Raw genomic sequence first — 6,000 nt, 5'->3', positions numbered from 1 at the left:
GGCTGGCTGGCAGACAAAGCCCTGGATTACAAAGACCCTTTTCTCCAGGGGTGTTGCCTGTTTACTCTGTTCCCTAACCCTTTGGTCAATACTTTTTATAGTCAAGGTGAAGGCCAAGCAGTGGATTTCCTATATGCAACACGTGGGCTGAGCCAGACCACGTTGAGTCTGAATCTGAGCATACGTTCTAGTCCAAGGCCACAGTGTTCTCCATCACACATGCAGGACCCTAGCCTCAACGTACAGCAACATAACGAACTTCATCTTCGATGTAACGCTTGTGCTTTTTACAGACGTTGACATGGGTGGTCTGTAGAGGATGGTCAGGATGGTCATGTGAGCATGGCTTAGCCTATGAGTAGGCTTTATTGAATCACTCTAATCAACCCCTTAGGTAAGCACACTAACACAAAGTGGATGGAGGGATGGGCAGGTGTGTGTATGCCTCCCTGCAGACTGAGTGTGGGCAGCATGGGCGAGCGTTGTTAATCCTAATGATAAATAGACTCATAAGCAGCTACAGGACGCCTACTCTACTCTAGTGTGGATTTTAATGGCTTCAACAATTTAAAGCCACTTAATCCCATTGAGGGCCGCGGTGTGCACTGTTAACTGCTGTTCTCCTTATTACAAGCCACTCAGCGCCATTTAAAAGCTTAAGGCTGAGAGAGGGATATTCCATCTCTCTCGTCTTTGCTGGCGAACGTTGGGAAGAGGGGAGAAGAGAAGCCAGCCACAGTCACACACAGGCAGGTGCTTTCCACCATTCCTCCTGACTCAGGCTAGATGTCTCCGGTTGACTCCTAAAGCCCAGTGCTTGTTGATCTGACGTTTCATTGTTTCTATCGGAGTGGCTGTGTGGAAACAACAGACAGGGACCAGGGACTAGTACTGAGACAGGCTGTGTGACGGGCCTCTCTGGGACAGTGTGGACGCTGGGCCATCACATCAGATCACCTCCGTCAGATGGGCCAGCCAGAAAGGGGAGAGACAATAATGTCCCCAAGAAGTTTCTGCTGGGGTAAGAGGGAAGCGTCAGGCCGCCAGGATCCAGAGTGAGTGCATGGCAGAGACATCCAGCTAAAGCTCTGGGCGCTTGTTCAAAGTGTTTAGTCCGTGGTGTATTTACAGTTGAAGTCGGAAGTTAACATACAACTTAGCCAAATATTTGAACTCAGACTTTCACAATTCCTGACATTTAATCCAAGTAAAAATTCCCTGTTTTAGGTCAGTTAGGATCAACGCTTTATTTTAAGAATGTGAAATGTCAGAATAATAGCAGAGAAAATTATTTATTTCAGCTTTTATTTCTTTCATCACATTCCCAGTGGATCAGAAGTTTACATACACTTAATTAGTATTTGGTAGCATTGCCTTTACATTGTTTAACTTGGGTAAAACGTTTAGCCTTCCACAAGCTTCCCACAGTAAGTTGGGTGAATTTTGGCCCATTCCTCCTGTCAGAGCTGGTGTAACTGAGTCAGGTTTGTAGGCCTCCTTGCTCGCACACGCTTTTTCAGTTCTGCCCACAAATGTTCTAAGGGATTGTGGTCAGGGCTTTATGATGGCCACTCCAATACCTTCACTTTGTTGCCCTTAAGACATTTTGCCACAACTTTGGAAGATGCTTGGGGTCATTGTCCATTTGGAAGACCCATTTGCAACCAAGCTTTAACTTTAACCTGACTGATGTCTTGAGATGTTGCTTCAATATATCCACACAATTTTCCCTCCTAATGACGCCATCTATTCTGTGAAGTGCACCAGTCCCTCCTGCAGCAAAGCACCCCCACAACATGATGCTGCCACCCCCGTGCTTCACGGTTGGGATGGTGTTCTTTGGCTTGCAAGCCTCCCCCTTTTTCCTCCAAACATAACAATGGTCATTATGGCCAAACAGCTCTATTTTTGTTTCATCAGACCAAAGGACATTTCTCCAAAAAGTATGATCTTTGTCCCCATGTGCAGTTGCAAACCGTAGTCTGGCTTTTTAATGGCGGTTTTGGAGCACTGGCTTCTTCCTTGCTGAACGGCCTTTCAGGTTATGTAGATATAGGACTTGTTTTACTGTGGATATTGATACTTTTGTACCTCCAGCATCTTCACAGATTCCTCCAGCATCTTCACAAGGTCCTTTGCTGTTGTTCTGGGATTGATTTTCACTTTTCGCACCAAAGTACATTAATCTCTAGGAGACAGAACGCACCTCCTTCCTGAGCAGTATGACAGCTGCGTGGTCCCATGGTGTTTATACTTGTGTACTATTTTTTGTACAGATGAACGTGGTACCTTCAGGCATTTGGAAATTGCTCCCAAGGATGAACCAGACTTGTGGAGGTCTACAATTTTTTTTTCTGAGGTCTTGGCTGATATCTTTTGATTTTCCCATGATGTCAAGCAAAGAGGCACTGAGTTTGAACGTAGGCCTTGAAATACATCCACAGGTACACCTCCAATTGACTCAAATTATGTCAATCAGGCTATCAGAAGCTTCTAAAGCCATGACGTAATTTTCTGGAATTTTCCAAGCTGTTTAAAGGCACAGTCAACTTAGTGTATGTAAACTTCTGACCCACTGGAATTGTGATACAGGGAATTATAAGTGAAATAATCTCTGTAAACAATTGTTGAAAAAATGAAGTAGATGTTCTAACCGACTTGCCAAAACTCAAGAAATTTGTGGAGTGGATGAAAAACAAGTTTTAATGACTCCAACCTAAGTGTATGTAAACTTCCGACTTCAACTGTACATCATCTGAGCCGAGTCATTCCCCTGGCTGCGTCCTTTTCACTTAATCTACCACTCCCTTCTTCTTCTTCACCTCCTCTCTCCCTCTCTCCTCTCCACAGCTGTGCTCCACTCCAAACACAAGGAGGATATATTGGTTTTTAAAGAGCCCACTCTCTTTCCAAACACAATAATGGTTATGGTAGCTGATACGAAGCAATATATTGTGATGTTGATTCTCCAGCTGGAACTAAATGGCATTCCATTCCATTAAAGAGTTGTCAACATCCCCATGTGTGTCAAATTAAAAAATCATGACCTACCCCATCCAATCTCACACATGAGATTGAGATTTTTTTTTTAATTTGTAAAATTGTTTTTCCAAAAGGGGAGAGTGAGCTCTCTGATACAGTGGATGCGTTCGTAATGCATTTAAATGTAGACATTTCCTGCCCATTAAAAATGGATGATATAAAACATACATTGTTCAAGCCCACAGGATCTCGTTCACAGCAAAACAATGAATGAATTATCTGTTCACACTTCCCGTCCGAGCATCTTATGTCACTAACATTACAATAGTCATGGAGCTAGTCAACGTGAAGTGTCAAGCTAAGAAGGTCGCTTGTTATATATATATGTATTGCTCGATTTGAGTAGGGAAGCTACATAGGTGAGATACAAATACCTGTCCAATACTACTAGTACTGTACAAAGAAAACTCTACTGTCAAATCCCTGTAATTGTTGAAGTTCCATCCCGCTGGGCACACGGGATTCAACGTTGTTGAATCAACGTTGTTTTCACGTCATTTCAATGAAATTACGTTCAACCAACGTGGAATAGACGTTGAATTGATGTGTGTGCCCAGTGGGATGTGCCCTTAAAATACTTGTTGAACTTCTGTACTGAATGGAGTATAAAGCTCTCCTGACAGAATAATGCAATGCAAATCTCCAGATAGTACTGGCAAATGAGACAGAAAAAGAGAGCAGGGGCTTTAACTAGTACATTTCAGTGGGGGGGGGGGGGGGTGGGGGGGGTCCTAGCTATATATCTTCCTAGCCTATATCTCCTCTCAGCCTTAACTCAATTACAACAAAAATATTCCCATTCCCACTAAATGGAAAAACAACCTGTTCGTTGTTGGGGGCCAAAAAAACAAATGGCTCTGTGCCTAATTGCCAAGTGTTCATTAGAGATGTACAGGGGAGGGGCTGGACACTGTGCACCATGCACTCACTGTCATTTGCTTCTAAAGTCATTTGGGGCTGCTGGCATGTCACAACATGCAGCTTAGCCACACACACACACACACACACACACACACTGCATTGTAGAGTACAACACATTAAAGGGATGATGGATGGCTGGCCTCTTTGTTTTAATTGATAGGGACATACAATAAGCCTGGCCGCATGACTATCCGGCTAAACAACAGAGCCATGAATGACGAGGGCACCCAGACAATCCACAAAGGCTTCTTAAGGGCAGGGGTTCTGACATTGGCAGCCACGTTACTCTATCACCTAACCTCATCAGTGCTCTCAATGGAGAGAGCTATGGACGAGCTCTACTCTGTTTGAAACCAAGGCTTTTACCACCTAGGTGACCTTCAATATCCTTTACATTATTACGGTTAATAGCTAGGGGAATGTCTACAACAGTTCTAATGACATATCGAACTGTTATGTGTCTGTGTTGTGGTCAAGATGAATAAGAAAAACATTACATCTAATGCGTACTGCACATTCACATGTGCATCATCGTTGTCTTCTCAACAAATCGTAAATGTGGAAGGATCATTGCTGCTTTGTTTCTTTTAGATTAAAAGAAAGCTAAATTGTCTGAGACGTCACAGTGGAAAGAAACAGGACCCAGTCCAGAAAGACAGACATGCCCAGACAAGACATCCATTTGATCAATAGGGAGACACCTGATCGTGTCAGGAAGCTATCTGGGACACACAGGAAGTCACAGTCACAGCTGCAGAGCCATCTCAGACAGATGGAGGGAGAGACGAGTGTGGTCCAGGTGAGAGAGAGAGAGAGAGAGAGAAAGAGAGAGAGAGAGAGAGAGAGAGAGAGAGAGAGAGAGAGAGAGAGAGAGAGAGAGAGAGAAAGAGAGAGAATAGATGCATACGTCTGTGAGTGAGACACAGTCAATGTAATGCTATGCTGTGGCATCTGGTGTTTCCCGTCCAGGCTGCTAATGATGATGAATGTCTGGCATCGTGTCGACCACCAAATCCAAGAAAAATCCTATTGTTTCACAATGCCACCCTCCCCCCTTTTCTGATTTTAGTTCAACATTGGGCTGGAATTCAGTATAAAAGAACAACATGGGTGACACAGTAAAATGCCCTGACAAAATGCCAGACCCTCATCCACACTGTAATGGTAGACAAGGGAGTTGTGTTGATAAAGAAATGCCCTGACAAAATGCCAGACCCTCATCCACACTGTAATGGTAGACAAGGGAGTTGTGTAGATAAAGAAATGGGGGCGACAGAGAGAAAGAACCACATGGGGCACTCTTTCATCAGCTGTCTATACAAGCCTTGGCCTAGAGGGCTTTTGAGGAAGCCACAGAACGCTTTCATTCAGCTTCCTACCGAGAAGCATCGATGGGTGCGTGCCGGATTACACATTTTAATGTAGAAGTCTTCTGAGGGGCCCTGCTGTAGGTATTAATATCACACAAGGCACATTCACAGACAGTCTTGAGGACCTGTCACTCTTGCTGGCAAGCCTCATTGTGCACTCAATAATACCCCATTAAACCTTTTCTTCTTTCTTATCAGTGAAACAGCAGTCCTTGGCCAAGGTACGGGTCACCAAGTGGAGGACTGATTGGCTGATTTGCATTATTTACATATTTTGTGTGTGCTGATTTATTGGGTGGAAAATGAATGGAAGTGCCCTCCCTCCATCCCTCCCTCGTGGCGTGCCTGCCTGCCTGGCGACCACGTGGCTCACTCTTATCGAAGCACCTTGGGATATCTTTCTGTGGCATATCGGATCCTCCCCCCCCCCCCCCCCCTCCATCCTGCACACAGCCAGTTGGGCAGAAAAGCCATCCATCTTAACAATCCCAGATGCCAATATTAATAGAGATGGACTCCCTGCCTCCATCCACTAAACAAACACAGATGGTGGTGCTCCAAAAGCTCCTGACACCAAGTTCAAAACACTGTGGAATTGTCTGCCATGTTGAAAACGATCCACCGCCGCCCACTAATGTTATTCTTGTTAACTCTAAGTCGGAAAAGT

At 44.5% G+C, this 6,000-nt stretch overlaps 1 protein-coding gene across 1 annotated transcript in view; it reads right to left on the bottom strand.

The window, feature by feature from the left end:
- Positions 1-6,000, bottom strand: part of LOC110506093 (potassium/sodium hyperpolarization-activated cyclic nucleotide-gated channel 4-like) — a 71,316-nt gene that overhangs the window by 28,695 nt on the left and 36,621 nt on the right. The gene's annotated exons all lie outside the window — the stretch shown is intronic.

This window comes from Oncorhynchus mykiss, chromosome 26 (assembly GCF_013265735.2).
Source record: "Oncorhynchus mykiss isolate Arlee chromosome 26, USDA_OmykA_1.1, whole genome shotgun sequence".
Classification (NCBI taxonomy): domain Eukaryota; kingdom Metazoa; phylum Chordata; class Actinopteri; order Salmoniformes; family Salmonidae; genus Oncorhynchus; species Oncorhynchus mykiss.
This window is presented reverse-complemented; position numbering and strand designations above follow the sequence as displayed.